At 34.4% G+C, this 18,399-nt stretch overlaps 1 long non-coding RNA gene across 1 annotated transcript in view; it reads right to left on the bottom strand.

Annotated features, from left to right (window-relative positions):
• Positions 1-10,872: 10,872 nt before the first annotated feature.
• The window catches only part of LOC109613187 (uncharacterized), a 34,774-nt gene continuing 27,247 nt past the window's right edge, over positions 10,873-18,399 (bottom strand). The window contains exons 2-3 of the long non-coding RNA XR_009342859.1: positions 11,551-11,924; positions 10,873-11,485 (exon numbers count right to left, since the gene is read on the bottom strand). This is a non-coding gene — a long non-coding RNA (uncharacterized LOC109613187). The remainder of the gene's footprint in view (positions 11,486-11,550; positions 11,925-18,399) is intronic.

The raw sequence follows: 18,399 nt of genomic DNA, 5'->3' as shown, positions 1-18,399 counted from the left end.
CAGAAGGAAGATCATGAAACTCTCGAAGATATTTCCGGCATGAATAAATATGCTCTAGAAAATAGAAAGTCTTTTTGAGAAAAACAGTTAGACGATATCAAGCAGCTGCATTTAGAATTAACCACTGAACATAGAATGGAAGAGGTGGATGACGAATTGGAAGAGATGAAAGAAAGAATGAAAACTGAAATACGCAGCTCAGTTTGCTTATGTAAAAAGGATAGAAATTCCATGCTTGGATAGAAATTTTTGGTAATATTTTCCCGCCAGCAAGTTCTAATTTTGAGGAACGGGAAGAAGAAGGAAGTTCTGGTGTTGCATTCGCTCTTACCGATGGAAAACCCTCCAAGAGGAACTTAGTAATTTACCATAGATTGATCTTAAGAATTATTTTAAATAAATAAAACAGTGTAGTAAAAATAGTCAAACGGTGCATACATTATTCCGCGTACATCTGGTCCATCCGAAATGAGAAAAATGGAAGGTGATATTAAGGAAGTGGAGGTTTCCTTGATTTCACAGAAAAATGAAAACGAAGATGCTCTTAAACTTGTCTCGAATTTGAAGGAGGAAGTCGAAAATGCTGTGTGTGGTGTCGAGGATACTAAGGACAAATTACTAGCGACTAAGCAGGAGGCAGAACACAAGGGTAAATCTTTCAAGACGGTAATAAGACAACTTAGTGATGAGTTGTCTTGTGCAAAAAGAGAGCGACTTGCAGCCGAAACCGAACGTAACGGGTTGGCTGCAGATTACGGGATGTAATCTTTACTCAAACTGATAAATGCAGCATCTTTGCTTGCCACATGCGAGATAGGTATGCGTGTTTATGACCTCCCCCTAAGGTTTATGGTGCATAGGCATGTGTACAGTTGGTATCTCTCTTTTTCTCTCTCATTTACACTTAATGATAATTTAGGTAAAGTAATATTATCATAACTAGTTTTTACAAACGCTCAAATGGTGAAGACTTTGCGTCTTTTAATTATTGATCCCGGTTTACACATATACAAAAAATTACAAGCACTCAATAAAGAAGTTTTATATCTTAAGAAAGTCTAACCATAGTTTTAAACATAGTTAGAATAGAAGACCCCATTAATGAATTTAAAGTACTTGGGGAAGATAAAGAATCAAGTCCCAAAGACTTGATTAGATTTATAACTTGATGAGATTTTTTAATAAATGGATTAGTCTTATGAAATTACTGATCTCAGTATAACAAAAAAATTACAAGCACTCAAAAGAGAATTTTTGAAAAACGATATTATTCTCAAACTTTCCCAGTAGTTAAAAGAGTTTTTAAGGAAAGGAAGTTGACGGGAAAATAACTAGGAGCGATTTCATTCAAACTACTATAGTTGATGAAAATAGCAGAAAAACGGTTATAGTTGGATTAGGAGACCCCATTATACTGCAGTTAAAGTACTTGGGGGAAGAAAAGAATCAAGTCCCAAAGACTTGATAAAATTTGTGATTTCATATGAAATCGGTGATCTTGTGCGTTGTCGCATACAATAATGTGTGAGATAATAAAGGCCACTTGAATGAAATGACAAGTAGCCCTGCAATGTTCTCCATTCAATATTAGAATAGATAAGAATAATTGTGTGGCTGCGATTAAGTTAAGTTAGAGTAGTTTTTGTAGCACTTAAGAAACATATTTTTGAAATAAAATCAGAATTGAAATTGAAGCCAGACGAAACGGTTGTCTTTCTTTTCTCATTTACAAAAAATTACAAGCACTCAATAGAGAATTTTTGTGTCTTGAAATAGGATCCCAGTCTATCCACCACGTTCTGTCAGATCTGAAGAGCCAGTTGGACGAACCAACACTTCCTAATAGATTGACAGTCATGGAAAGGACGCTCGAGGAAAAATATTGAAACTTCCGAAAAAATCACGAAGTTATAATCACTCAGTTTGGCACATTCGGTGACTATCAGAACGGCGAAGTAGTCTCGTCAACGCCGCAATTGGTGATGGACATCCGTAAATTAATCGAAGAGATGAGAAAGAAAATCGCTAAAACTGAAGGTATGCAGTCTGAAGATGAAAGCTGTTTCGAAGACGAAACGGAGAATAAACTAGTGGTGGCAGATAACAGCACACAAGCTTGAAATTGAGACAACAAAGCGTATCCACGACAATGAAGAAAGGGATGTTTAAAAGTCTAGTGCACGACGCACCATACTACACCAACGTGGAAAAAATGCATAGACTGAAAGCGGCTGTAAAAGGAGAAGTGAGCCGCATAATTCAACATCTTCGAACCCAAGATAGCGATTATAAAGAGGCGTTGGAATTATTGAATGAAAGGTACGAAAATCGAAGAGGACTTTCCAACAAATTGGTTGACGCAATTTTGGATCAACCATCAATGGACAGCGAGTCAACAAACAGCGTGACGCATACGATAATGTGTGGGATAATAAAGGTTATGACCCACACGGACAAATATCAATGCGCTCAGTAGATGTACATGGCCACTTGAATGAAGTGACAAGCAGCTCTGCAATGTTCTCCATTCAATATTAGAATAGATAAGAATAATTGTCTGGCTGCGATTAGGTTAAGTTAGATTAGTTTCAGTAGTACTTAAGGAACATATTTTTAAATAAAAACTAGAATTGACTCAACACCCCAGCGAAGCGGTTGTATTCCTTTCGAATTATTTTACATTGATCGAGTCGTGCCGAAAAGAGAATAGAGTTGACAATTGAAGAGGGAGATTGGATTCTATGCTCATTTACAATAATTTTAAACATAAAATAAACAGGAGCGGTGTCAACAAAAATAAAAAATGAAGACACGGAACAAATGGAAAGGCAAATAGTAGAATGCGACAGACTGACAAGAAAAACGCAGTGCTATCGCAGTTCAAAAGGAAAATCATGAAACTCTCAAATGCCGTATGAGAAAATATTTTAGGCATGAATAAATATGCTCTAGAAAATAAAGTCTTCTTGAGAAAAACAGTTAGACGATATCAAGCAGCTGCATTTCGAATTAACCACTGAATATAGAATGGAAGAGGTGGATGACGAATTGGAAGAGATGGAAGAAAGAATGTAAAGTAAAATACGCAGCTCAGTTTGTTTATCTAAAAAGGATAGAAATTCAATGTTTGTATAGAAATTTTAGGACAATTGGGACAATGGGAAGAAGAAGGAAGTTCTGGTGTTGTAATCACTCTTACCGATGGAAAACCCTTCAAGAGGAACTTAGTAATTTACCATAGATTGATCTTAAGAATTATTTTAAATAAATAAAACAGTGTAGTAAAAATAGTCAAACGGTGCATACATTATTCCGCGTACATCTGGTCCATCCGAAATGAGAAAAATGGAAGGTGATATTAAGAAAGTGGAGGTTTCCTTGATTTCACAGAAAAATGAAAACGAAGATGGTCTTAAACTTGTCTCGAATTTGAAGGAGGAAGTCGAAAATGCTGTGTGTGGTGTCGAGGATACTAAGGACAAATTACTAGCGACTAAGCAGGAGGCAGAACACAAGGGCAAATCTTTCAAGACGGTAATAAGACAACTTAGTGATGAGTTGTCTTGTGCAAAAAGAGAACGACTTGCAGCCGAAACCGAACGTAACGGGATGGCTGCAGATCTAGAAGCTGGAGAAAAGAAAGATATTTATGCTGGAGGCTGATATATTGCACCTAAAAGAAGATTTGCTCATATCGCAGAAGGCATAAATAACATCCGAAATCGAGACCGATGAATTGGCTGCAAAACTAGCGATCAATAAAAACAAAAATATGATGGCTAAAGAGGTCCATGTAAAAGACCCCATTACTGAAGTTGGAGTACTTGGGTATTTTCAAATCTCCTTCGAAAAAAATGAACTAGCTAACAAAAAAGAAATACAGAATATTAAAAAAAGACCTAAGGGGCAAAATACAAAAAAGACCTACCGGGCAATATATCAAAAAAAAAAAAAAAAAAAAAACCTAAGGTGCGCATTATTAAAAAAAAGACCTAAAGGGGCAAACAAAAACTTAGGGGCAAAATAAAATAAAAGAAGAATCAGAAAGAAAGTACATTTACGAGAAAAAAAATATAAAAGCAAAATGACGTCAAGAGTTATTTTGTATAAGACTCAAGTGCAAGCCCGTATGGTGCGAAAAGTCGCTATAGAGGAAACCTTGCGGAAAATAAAAGGGAAAAAGCAGGAGTGAAAAGCGAGAAATTGTGCAGGAGCAACAATTAAGGAGTTACAAGAAGAGATGCAGAAAAAGTTACAAAAAGTCTATCTCTCATTTACACTTAATGATAATTTAGGTTAAGTCATATTATCACAACTAGTTCTTATAAACGCTCAAATGGTAAAGACTGCGTCTTTTAATTGATCTCGGTTTACACATACACAAAAAATTACAAGCACTCAATAAAGAAGTTTTATATCTTAAGGAAGTCTAACCATAATTTTAAACAAAATTGGAATATTACAACCACTCAAAAGGAAAAGACGTGGTGTCTTTTGAAATTACTGATCGCAGTTTAGCAAAAAATTACAAGCACTCAATAGAGAAAATAGCAGAAAAACGGCTATAATTGGATTAGAAGACCCCATTACCGCAGTTAAAGTACTTGGGGAAAGAAAAAAATCAAGTTCAAAAGACTTGATAAAATTTATCTACAACCGAGCAACGTGGATGTATTCATTTCTCATGATTTTACATTGCTCCAGTCGAGCCGAATACAGAATAGAATTGGCAATCGAAGAGGGAGATAGGATTCTATTTTCAGTTACATTGATTCTTCGAGCCGGATCGAGAATTGAACTACACCCAAGCGAAGCGTTTTTATTCTTTTCTCATTATTTTACATCGCTACAGTCGAGCCGAATAGAGAATAGAATTGACAATCGAAGAGGGAGATTGGATTCCATTTTCATTATTAAAAACATTGGCCCATCGAAAAATAAAGAATCGACGAGCTAAAATAAAATTTATTTGAGAACCAAAAAATAAGTTGCTATTCAAACAATAGGAGAATTGCTACCAAAAGAAGCCCGCTAAAACATTTCAAATGTAAGACCGTATTAAGACAGAATTGTATCTAAACCCAAGCGAAGCGGTTGTATTCTTTTCTCATTATTTTACATTTCTTCAGTCGAGCCGAATAGAGAATAGAATTGACAATCGAAGAAGGAGATTGGATTCCATTTTCATTATTAAAAAAAAAACATTGGTCCTACAAAAAATAAAGAATCGACGACCTAAAATAAAATTTTTTTGAGAACCAAAAAAGAAATTGCTATTCTTCAAAAAAGAGGAGAATTGCTACCAAAAGAAGTCCGCTAAGACATTTTAAATGTAAGACCGTATTAAGACAGAATTGAATCTACACCCAAGCGAAGCGGTTATATTTTTCTCTCACTTTCTACATTGCTCCAGTCGAGCCGAAAACGGAATAGAGTTGACAATCGAAGAGGGAGATTGGACTCTATTCTTATCATTAAAAACATTGATCCTCCGAGCAGGATCTAAAACACAATTGAATCAACAGCCAAACCATTCGGTTGGTTTTCTCTTCTCATTCATGGAAAATAAAGAATCGACGACCTAAAATAAAATTGGTTTGAGTTATCCCCCACCAGTGGTAAGAAACTCAGAAAAGCCAAAAAAGAAGTAGCTGTTCTTCAAAAAGGAGGAGAACTGCTTCCCAAAATCCGCTGAGGCATTTTAAATGTAAGACCATAGGGGCATTTTAAAAATAGCCAAAGGGATTAATTAAATAAAAATGCCATAGGGGCAAAAACAAAGTGAATAGAGGACAACAAAAGTCCCAACAAAATAAGAAAAAAATACAAATTTGAAAATAGGACATCAAAAGTCCCAACTAAAAAAGTAACAAATTAAAAAAAAAAAATAGAAAAAAAGCCAAGAAGGCAATATAAAAAAGTTTTTAAAGAGGACAAATAGTCCCATCTAAAACATTTAAATTAAAAATGTATAAAGTAATGGAACAAGATATCACCACTTTGGCAGACTATTTCCGGTTGTTAACGTCGACGTCAGCCTTTGAAAAGGTGAAACACGTCGCGGCATGGAAGGTACTGGTAGAAAATGCATATTACCAGTTACGACGGTACTTGAGGGTACACCAAAAATATCTTCCAACCCATATGAAGACATTACCCTGTGGTGTGGATATGTGTATGTTATCGGCAATGAAGCTTTTAGCAACCCAGAGTTGCAATCACACAGACTTGGACATAGATGAAGAAATAGAAGATTCGATGAAACCTCCATTATGATGGATACTCTCGCTGAAATGTTTAACTTGGGAAGAGCGAGTGGAAGAAAACAGACAACTTAACTATGTCGAAACAAAGGATGATTACGACAGAGAATTAGAAGATGGTTTACACGAACAAATGCAAGCCTATGAAAATAATTTACAATCTCTGCAGGGACAAGAAATCGAATTGCGTTCTCAACTAACAACCGAAGTGGAAAAAAGTGAAATGATATTGAGAAATGCGAAGGCACACGAAAAATATATGCTCGCCAAATATGAAGAAAACCTGAGGGCCTAAGATGAACAATTCGAAGAAAAACATCGTGTTCAGAAAGATCAATTGCGACATCTGAAAACGAAGTTAGAGAAAGTCAATGAAAAATTGGCTAACTCGGAAAGAGCGCGGCAAGTCTTGGAAGCTGAGAGAGAAGACCTGTCCAAACAACTGGCAAATGTAAAAGAGGAACATAGACCTGTGAAAATCAAACCAATTCGATGCTTGGATCAATTATTAAATAAATTCCCGCCGGTAAGTCCTCATTTTGAGGAACGGGAAGAAGAAGAACATTCTGGTGTCGTGTCAGCGCTGACATATAGAAAACCATTTCGGCAGGAACCTCTCAATTTATTAAAAACCAATCGGTGCAATGGCAAAGACGACGACCGTTTTGTAAGAAAAGTAATAAATAGTCTTATTGCAGAAGAGGAAAAAGAAGAAAAGCCGCCACGCACAGAAGCTCCAAAATTGTCGACGAATGTGGTAAATTAGCAGGAAAAGAATGCATCGATGAAGTAGAAAAAGCCAAAGAAATGTCTCTGGTTCCGGATGTATATTACTAAAGGGTGACAACAAAGTCACAAAGTAAAAACATAAAATTTTGAAAAGTGGACACCAAAAGTCCCAACTAAAAAAGAAACAGATTTTAAAATAATAAAGTGAAAACAATATCGGGCGTTCCAAGAGGCTATGCTGAAGCAACAGGAGCAAATTCTGAAATTAATGGAGGAAAAAAAAGGAAGCAGATGTTCCTATTGCAACAGCCCAGCAAAAATAAAAATTAAGACACGGAACAAGAGGAAAGGCATATCGTCAAAGCTGAAAGAGATGACCTGTCTAAACAACTGGCAAATTTAAGAATGGGATATAATGCTGTTGAACTAAAGCAGATTCCAGGCTTGGAAGGAACTTCTGTGATTTTTTTTACCCGCCAGCAAGTCCTCAATTTGAGGAAGGAGATGAGGGAGGACATTCCGAGGTCTAATCCGCCCTCAGAAATGCAGCACTCGGAAAGGAAATAAATAATCTCATTGCGGAAGAGGAAACAGAAGGAAAGCCGCTACGTACAGAAGGTCGCATTATTTCCAACGAAAAGGGAAAAGAATGCATCGAAGAAGTGGAAAAAGCCGGAGAAATTTCTCTGGTTATGAAAGAGTTTTATTAGGGAAAAATCAATAGCAAACCAACAATAGCCGTGAGAATTGAAGACGATGAATCTGAGCTTACCATACAGCCATTGACTATGACAGTCTGCAACGATTGACTAACTAACTAACGCATACGATAATGTATGAGATAATAAATGTTATGACTCACACGTACAGATATGGATGCGCTCAGTAGATCTACAAGACCACTTGAATGAAATGACAAGCAGCCCTGCAATGTTCTCCATTCAATATTAGAATAGATAAGAATAATTGTGTGGCTGCGATTAGGTTAAGTTAGATTAGTTTTGGTAGTACTTAAGGAATATATTTTCAAATAAATAAATGTACGCCCAAACGAAGCGGTTGTATTCTTTTCTCATTATTTTACATTGCTCCTGTCGAGCCGAATGGGGAATATAATTGACAATCGAAGAGGGAGATTGGATTCCATTCTCATTTACAGATAGGTTATACAGAATTCTTGATATCATTTAGATTTTTAGTACTCTCAATTGGTATTTATGACTTATGTTTCTATTATTATATATAGAAGATTAGTGATTAGCTTACCACATACAGAATACATTTAGATTCTTAAAGGTGTTTCACAAACTCGCTTAGATTTTTCTAAGCAACATTTGCATTCAGAAATATTTAAGGATGAGATCTTTCCAAAATCCACAATAGTGTTGACCATTTCCTTTGGGGAATATTTTCAATTATGTTTTCTTTTGTTTGTTAGGAATTCTCGAAAAGTGGGCCTCAAAAATTCCAGGGTGAAGTGTGGTTGAGAGAACCTAACGAGTCCTTGGGCGGTGAAGCATGACAAATAATAAATTAATTAGGAAGCATGATGAAGAAGAAGGTCCATCTTCGTATCCAGACCTTCTCATATTTGCGTCAGCTTTCCATAATGTCGATGCCTTGCAGAAATCTTTTCGAATTTTATTTTGCTAAAGATTATATCAAATTTTCGTTCGCATCTTCAATATTTCGACTGATTATTATATATTTCAGGATACGCATTTGACACAGGACTTTCGTGGTTGGTAGCCATACCTTAAATTGAGTAAAAAAAAAATAATATTGAGTCGGTTTACATAAGAGATATTAAAAAATGCTTACTTGATCAGCAATCTTCATTGTCATACCAAGAAGGCCTCTGATCTGATGTGTTTGGGATACTTTTGTTGGCAGTCCTCGAAGACATTTTCAATGCCTAAAATTAAGTGTTGAGAGAGGGAGTTTAACGGGTCCTTGGATCGTTAAGCATGGATGACCAATAAAAAATTTATAGCATGATGAAGAGGGTTCATCATCGCTTCAAGACCTCGTCATAATTCTGACATCACTACATAATACCGATCACCTGCTGAATTTTTTTTTTTCGAATTCCATCATCGTATCAAGACCTCCGCCTTGCTGAAGTCTTTTCGAATTTAATTTTGGCAAAGATGATATGAATGTTCCGATACCTTTTACAATATATCAGCTGGTAGGGGATTTTATGTATTTCAAGATACGTATTTCACATCGGACTTTCTTGGTTGGTAGCCTCAAACGTGCCTTAAATAGATTAAAAACAAAAAAAATAAATATTGAGTCGGTGCACTTAGGAGATATTGAAAATTACTTACATAATCTGGAAGAGGCCAAGAAGGCATTTGACTGTATATTTAATTCAAGTTCCGGATGATTTTGTTGGCAGTCCTCGAAGACATTTTTAATGCCTAAAATTAAGTGTTGTGACATTGAGAGAGAGCTTAACGGGTCCTTGGATGGTAAAACATGGGAGACAAATAATGAATTTATATCGGAGCATCGTATCAAGACCTCCTCATAACTGCGACTGATATAGTTGTATCGCTGAAATCTTTTCGAATTTCATTTTGCTAAAGATTATATAAAATTTCCGCTCACATATTCAATATGGCTGGTGGGCTTTATATATTTCAAGATACGTATTTGACATCGGGCTTTCTTGGTTGGTAGCCTCAAACATACCTTAAATAGAGTTAAAAAAATAATATTGAGTCGGTGAACTTTGGAGATATTGAAAATTACTTACATAATCTGGAAGAGGTCAAGAAGGCCTCTGACTGTAAATTTTATTCGAGTTCCGGATGATTTTGTTGGCAGTTCTCGAAGACATTTTTAAAGCCTAAAATTAAGTGTTGTGTCATTGAGAGGGAGCTTAACGGGTCATTGGATGGTAAAACATGGAAGGCAAATAATGAATTTATACCGGAGCATCGTATCAAGACCTCCTCATAATTGCGACAGCTCTTCACAATATCGTTGTATTGCTGAAATCTTTTTGAATATCATTTTGCTAAAGATTATATAAAATTTCCGCTCATATCTTCAATGTGGCTGGAGGGCTTAATCCATTTGAAGATACGGACTTTCTTGGTTGGTAGCCTCACACATGCCTTAAATAGAGTTAAAAAAATAATATTGAGTCGATGAAAATAAGAGATATTAAAAATTACTTACGTGATCTGGAATCTTCATTGCCATACCAAGAAGGCCCCTGACTGTAGATTCAATTCGAGCTCGGGATGAAAATTTTGTTGGCAGTCCTCGAAGACATTTTCAATGCCTAAAATTAAATCTTGTGTCATTGAGAGAGGTAGGGAGAGAGCTTAACGGGTCCTTGGATGGCGTAGCATGGGTTACCAATAATAAATTTATACTGAAACATGACGAAGAAGAGCCATCATCGTAACAAAATCTCCTCATATTTCCGACACCGCTTCATAATACCGATGCCCTGAGGAAATCTTTTCGAATTTCATTTTGCCATAACGATCAGGCCACTGACTATAGATCCAATTCGAGTTCGGGATGATTGCTTAACGGGTCCTTGGTTGGCGAAACATGGGAGACCAATAATACATTTATACCGAGGTATATCGATGAATATTCGTTATCGTATTAAGACCTCCTCATAATTCCGACAGCTCTTCGTAATGCCAATGCTTTGCTGCAATCTTTTCGAATTTCATTTTGCCAAAGATGACATACAATTTCCGCTTCCATCTTCAAAAAATTTTCGTACGTTGTTTTTATGTATTTCATCGGATTTTCTTGGTGGATATCCTCAAACACACCTTAAATAGAGTTAAAAAAAATAATATTGAGTCAATAAAAATAAGAGATATTAAAAATTACTTACGTGATCTGGAATCTTCATTGACATACCAAGAAGGCCTCTGACTGTTGATTTAATTCGAGCTCAGGATGAAAATTTTGTTGGCAGTCCTCGAAGACATTTTTAATGCCTAAAATGAAGTGTTGTGACATTGAGAGAGATAGAGAGGGAGCTTAACGGGTCCTTGGATGGCGAAACATGGGTGACCAATAATAAATTTATACTGAAACATGACGAAGAAGAGCCATCACCGTAACAAAATCTCCTCATATTTCCGACATCACTTCATAATACCGATGCCCTGATGAAATCTTTTCGAATTTCATTTTGCCATAACGAGAAGGCCTCTGACTATCGATCCAATTCGAGTTCGGGATGATTGCTTAACGGGTCCTTGGTTGGCGAAACATTGGAGACCAATAATAAATTTATACCGAGGCATATCGATGAATATTCGTCATCGTATCAAGACCTCCTCATAATTCCGACAGCTCTTCGTAATGCCAATGTTTTGCTGCAATCTTTTCGAATTTCATTTTGCCAAAGATGACATACAATTTCCGCTTCCATCTTCAATATTTTGGCTGGTAGGTTGTTTTTATGAATTTCATCGGATTTTCTTGTTGGATAGCCTTAAACATACCTTAAATAGAGTTAAAAAAAATAATATTGAGTTGGTGAACTTAGGAGATATTGAAAAATACTTACCTGATCTGGAATCTATATGGTTATACCAGGAAGTCCTCTGACTGTAGATCCAATTTGAGTTGTTGGCAGTCCTCGTAGACATTTTTAATGCCTAAAATGTAGTGTTGTGACACTGAGAGAGAGCTTAACGCATCCTTGGATGGCGAAGCATGGGAGACCAATAATAAATTTATTCCGAAGCATAATGATGAAGATCCATCATCGTGGTACCACCTTCTTATAATTCCGACAGCTCTTCATAATGCAATTTTGTTAAAGATGATAAAAAATCCCATCCCGCTCCCATCTTCAATATTTCGGTTGGTAGCGTTTTGTATGTATTTCAAGATGCGCAGTTAAAATCGGACTTTTTTGGTAATTAGCCTCAGCCATGCCTTAAATAGAGTTAAAAAAAAAATAATATTGAAATCGGTGAACATAAGAATGTAAGATAGGATGAACATTTCTACGTTTCAGTTCCGTATAGGAATATACACTCCCAAAAGCATAATAACAATAAACACAAACATAACATGCATAATCTGAAAGCAACGCTATTGGGGATCCAATAGCGAATATGAAGTTCGAAATATTGTCCTTGGGCTAAATCTATAATCAATTTTTTATATCCCTTCTTTTGGGAGTAAAATCTTAGGATCAATTGAAATTTTCACTGCAAATGGTAAAGTTCGGAATAAATATATGGCAAATTGAGTAAATTAATAATTCTACATTTTTCGACTTACAGGATGATATAATATCCTTTGAATATACATTCAATATTTTTTTTTGAAAAATATTTATAAATGCACTCTCCATTGAGCTATTTTCACTTTTTGTAATTAACATTTTTTAAATTTCGAAAATTTTCATTCAGATCGATGATGTTTCTTTTCCAAATCTCTGTATATTTTTACCCATTCACTCTGCCAATTTAAAAAACAATTTTCTTGAGCACCGTATCCTTTGAATGCAAATCAGCAACTAAACTCGATCCAAAAAATTTCTCCATGATTTGAAAATCTGATTAGCACCCTCTAAAGTAGGTAGATAGATAAGACCTCATATACTTGTGACCTCATATGATAAACTACCTGCTTGCGGCCCGATATGGTCCCTATGTGAATTGGGTTATTTGTTGGCCATTAAAAAAAAAAATCCACTCAATTATCCATAAAATCTTATCTTGGGTTTTCCAAAAAAGCAAATACTTAAATTTTCATGTGTGAACAATAAGAAATATGAGAGGTCGGTGGGTGATTACCACAAGAGCGATAACATATGTTGATGATATGTAAATATTTGACATGAAAACGGATGTGAGTAATTTTACGAATAGAGAAAAAAACAGGGCTGTTCAAGAACAAGAGCTCTCTTGGTAGTCTAATTTCTTTCTCTTAAATCATCAACAAATAATAAATTTTCCTTTAAAAAATAGTTTTGGACAACATTCATGTTAAATATATTTTTTCAAGGACCTATAGGACGTAGGTTTTTTAAAAATATTGTTTTTCAAGGACCAATAGGACGTGGATTTTTTTAAAAATATTTTTTTCAAGGACCAATAGGACGTGGATTTTTTTAAAATATTTTTTTCAAGGACCAATAGGACGTGGATTTTTTAAAAATATTTTTTTTAAGGACCAATATGACGTGGATTTTTTAAAAACATTTTTTCCATGACAAATAGGACGTGGATTTTTTAAAAATATTTTTTTCAAGGACCAACAGGACGTGGATTTTTTAAAAATACTTTTTTTTCAAGGACCAATAGGACGTGGATTTTTTTTTAATATTTTTTTCAAGGACCAATAGGACGTAGGTTTTTTAAAAATATTTTTTTCAAGGACCAATAGGACGTGGATTTTTTAAAAATATTTTTTTCGAGGATCAATAGGACGTGTTTTTTTAAATATTTTTTCAAGGACCAATAGGACGTGGATTTTTTAAAAAATATTTTTTTCAATTACCAATAGGACGTGGATTTTTTAAAAAACATGTTTTTTCAAGAACCAATAGGACGTGGATTTTTTAAAAATATTTTTTTTCAAGAACCAATAGGACGTGGATTTTTTAAAAATATTTTTTCAAAGACCAATAGGACGTGGATTTTTTTAAAAATATTTTTTCAAAGACCAATAGGACGTGGATTTTTTTAAAAATATTTTTTCAAAGACCAATAGGACGTGGATTTTTTTAATTTTTTTTCAAGGACCAATAGGACGTAGGTTTTTTAAAAATATTTTTTTTAAGGACCAATAGGACGTGGATTTTTTAAAAATATTTTTTTCAAGACCAATGGGACATGGATTTTTTAAAAATATTTTTTTTCAAGACCAATGGGACATGGATTTTTTAAAAATATTTTTTTCAAGGACCAATAGGACTTGGATTTTTTAAAAACATTTTTCTCAAGGACCAATAGGACGTAAATTTTTTAAAAACATTTTTTTCAAGTACCAATAGGACGTGGATTTTTTAAAAATATTTTTTTCAAGACCAATGGGACGTGGATTTTTTAAAAATATTTTTTTTGAGGACCAATAGGACGTGGATTTTTTTAAAAATATTTTTTTTCAAGACCAATGGGACGTGGATTTTTTAAAAATATTTTTTTCGAGGACCAATAGGACGTGGATTTTTTTAAAAATATTTTTTTCGTGGACCAATAGGACGTGGATTTTTTTAAAAATATTTTTTCCAAGGACCAATAGGACGTAGATTTTTTAAAAATATTTTTTTCAAGACCAATGGGACATGGATTTTTTAAAAATATTTTTTTTCAAGACCAATGGGACATGGATTTTTTAAAAATATTTTTTTCAAGGACCAATAGGACTTGGATTTTTTAAAAACATTTTTCTCAAGGACCAATAGGACGTAAATTTTTTAAAAACATTTTTTTCAAGTACCAATAGGACGTGGATTTTTTAAAAATATTTTTTTCAAGACCAATGGGACGTGGATTTTTTAAAAATATTTTTTTTGAGGACCAATAGGACGTAGGACGACTTTTTCAAGTACCAATAGGACGTGGATTTTTTAAAAATATTTTTTTCAAGGACCAATAGGACGTGGATTTTTTAAAAACATTTTTTTTCAAGGACCAATAGGACGTTGATTTTTTAAAAACATTTTTTTCAAGGACCAATAGGACGTAGGACGACTTTTTCAAGTACCAATAGGACGTGGATTTTTTAAAAACATTTTTTTCAAGGACCAATAGGACGTGGTTTTTTTAAAAATATTTTTTTCAAGAACCAATAATACGTGGATTTTTTAAAAATATTTTTTTCAAGGACCAATAATACGTGGATTTTTTAAAAATATTTTTTTCAAAGACCAATAGGACGTGGATTTTTTAAAATATTTTTTTTCAAGGACCAATAGGGCGTGGAATTTTTAAAAATATTTTTTTCAAGGACCAATAGGATGTGGATTTTTTAAAAATATTTTTTTCAAGGACCAATAGGACGTGGACTAAAAAAAAAACATTTTTTTAAAGGACCAATAATACGTGGATTTTTTAAAAATATTTTTTTCAAGGACCAATAATACGTGGATTTTTTAAAAATATTTTTTTCAAGGACCAATAATACGTGGATTTTTTAAAAATATTTATTTCAAGGACCAATAGGACGTGGATTTTTTAAAAATATTTTTTTCAAGGACCAATAGGACGTGCAGTTTTTAAAAACATTTTTTTCAAGGACCAATAGGACGTGGAATTTTTAAAAACATTTTCCTGAAAAAAAAAATCCTTTGAGAAGTTTCAAAGGCAGGTCTAATTTTTAGTTTTAATAATTTTTAAATTAAAAATAAAAAAACTCAACATAATTCTAGTTGGTTATTTTTAAACTCAATCCCACAGCCAAACATTTTTGTTGGTTTAATAGAAATGTCAAGGCTTCTTTGAATCATGCCGTTATCAGACCAGACGCAAGCAAGTCTTCAAGGTTTTTGTATCTCAGATTAACATGTCTTTTATTTATTAACGGCGTCTTGAAACGGGTTTCACGGCACATAGCGAGCATCGCTTATAGGCGGCAAGCCTCACGAACCAACCGAAGAAAGGAACGTGTCTGCAATGCAAATATTTGTTGTTCCAAGAAATAGCGACCAAAAAAATTATGGTGAAATAATTATTTTGCACTGAATCATCGATAAATATTTCGTTGACAATTTTTGTTTTCAGTCGAAAGATGTTCTAGAAATTTTGAATTTTGGAATAATTAAATAAAAGTGAAATTATTGGAATTAATTGAGGCGATGATGCTATCCAAAAAAATATTTTGAATAAATTAAAAAATATTTTAACTTTTTTCAAATACTGGGGGAAATTGCGGATTTTGTAAAAATTATTTTTATTTGATTTTCAGGACGTGAATTTTAAATTTCAAATTCTGAGTTTTATTATTAATAATAATTAATAATTTTTACAAATTGTGAATTAAGAAGTTGTTTTCAAATCTTTACATTAAAAAATATTTTTTTAATTATTTTTTTAATTTCATTCTTGAAAAAAAAAAAACATAGAATTCCAAAACGCCCATTTAAGGATAACAAATTTATGGGAAATCATAAATTCCATATCAATCTCAGGTTTCTGGTTGAGAGAAATATTTAGATATAGGAAGTTGTAAAGAGTCACTGACTTGTTTCGCAAGTTATGGCAGATAAAAATATTGAAAATTGTGATTTTTTGTGGGTGAGGTACCAGAAGGGGTTCGCAGATATACATCATCTTCACAACAGATTTTGCGTTAGCAAAAATGTTTGGATCAGTGAAATTTGAAGAGAGTTGGATGCTTACTTCGAGCTTTTTTGGATTTCGAAAATTGGAACCCCATATAGGGGGAGGTATCAGAAGGAATACTCCGATCTCTATCATCTGTATAACAGATCTTGTGTTGATGGAAATATTGGGATGTTCCAAGTCTGTGTGGAATCGGATGTTAATTTCGCGCTTTATGAGCATCATGGATATTCAAAATTTTGACCCTTTGTGGGGGAGGTACCGGAAGGAGTGCGTCGATATATTCCATCTTCGCAGCAGATATTGTGTTAGCAGAAATAATGGGATGCATGAAATATAAAGAGAATCGGATGCTTATTTCGGATTTTATAAACGTTCTGGTTATTCAAAACTTTGACCCCTTGTGGGGGAGGTACCAGAAGGAATACTCCGATCTCTAACATCTTTATAACATATCTGTTGATGATGGAAATATTGAGATGTACCACGTCTGAATGGAATCGGATGTTAATTTCGCGTTTTATGAGTTTCATGAATATTCAAAATTTTCACCCTTTGTGGGGTAGGTACCAGAAGGAGTGGATCGACATATTCTACCTTTGCAACAGATATTGTGTTAGCAGACATAAGGGGATGTGTGAAATATAAAGAGAATCGGATGCTTATTTCCGATTTTATGATCGTTTTAGTTATTCAAAACTTTGACCCTTTGTGGGGGAGGTACCAGAAGGAATGGTCCGGTCTCTACCATCTTTATAGCAGTTCTTGTATTCATGGAAATATTGAGATGTACCGAGTCTGAATGGAATCGGATGTTAATTTCGCATTTTATGAGCATCAAGATTTTGGCCCGTTGTTGGGGGAGGTACCAGAAGGAGTGGACCGATATATTCCATCTTCACACCAGACCTTGGGTTAATGGAAATATTGTGATGTATGTAATTTGAAGACAATCGGACACTTACATTACATTTTATAAGAGTTATAATAATTGGAAATTTTAAACCTTTGTGGGGCAGGTACTTGATGAAGTGGACCGATATTGTCCATTTTTGCACCTGACCTAGCACTGATGAACAAATTGAGATTTGCAAAATTGGAGCAAAATCGGATTATCCTTTCTCTTTCTGTGCAGAAAAGTATTTTTTTGAAAATATTAAAATTTTGTGGGGGACGTACCAGAAAGAGAGGTCCGATATTGCCCATCTCCGAACTCGATATAAGTTTGACAAAAATATTACGATGTACCAAGTTTGGACCAAATCGGATACTCCCTTCGAGAGTTATCGTGCGCACCGGCCAGCCAGACATACGGACCGACATCGCTAGATCGACTCCAAATGTCCTGTAACGGATTTGGACCAAAGAGACCTAGGGTTTGAAGCCGTTATTTCGATGAGGCACGTTTTGTCCATATCAAATGATATATACCCTCTCTAGCCATATGTTTGAGGGTATAAAAAAATATACTTCAAACAACACTTTATACCCTCCACCATTCTATGGAGGGTATATTAGCTTTGTCATTCCATTTGTAACTCCTCGAAATATTCATGATGGACGCTGCAAAATATAAATATATATATTCTGGATAAGTGTAAAATTCTAAGACGATTTAACGATGTCCGTGTCAGGTCAGATATAACCTGACCTCCCGATATTCGTTATTTTGATGATTTTAGTGACTTTATTCTCCGGAATTGATTTCAAACTTCGTATTCCGAGTTCGTAACGTATACTACAGCCTATGCCTAAAAATTTCGTATGCAGGTCCATGTCTTCGTATAACCTCCATATAACAGTACCTCCCGATATTCGGTATTTTGATGATTTTAGCGACATCATTCACCGGAATTGTTTCAAATTTCATATTCGAAGTTTGTAATGGGTACTACAGCATATGCCTAAAAATGTCGTATGCATGTCTTCGTATAACCTCCATATAAAGGTACCTCACGATATTCGGTATTTTGATGATTTTAGCGACATCATGCACCCGAATTGTTCCAAATTTCGTATTCAAAGTTCGTAACAGATACTACAGTCTATGCCTAAAAATTTTGTATGAAGGTCCATGTCTTCGTATAACCTCCATATAACAGTACCTCCCGATA

The sequence above is a fragment of the Musca domestica genome, unplaced genomic scaffold (genome assembly GCF_030504385.1).
Source record: "Musca domestica strain aabys unplaced genomic scaffold, Musca_domestica.polishedcontigs.V.1.1 363, whole genome shotgun sequence".
In the NCBI taxonomy this organism is placed as follows: domain Eukaryota; kingdom Metazoa; phylum Arthropoda; class Insecta; order Diptera; family Muscidae; genus Musca; species Musca domestica.
The sequence above is the reverse complement of the archived record's forward strand: the minus strand, read 5'-3'. Positions and strand labels throughout refer to the sequence as shown.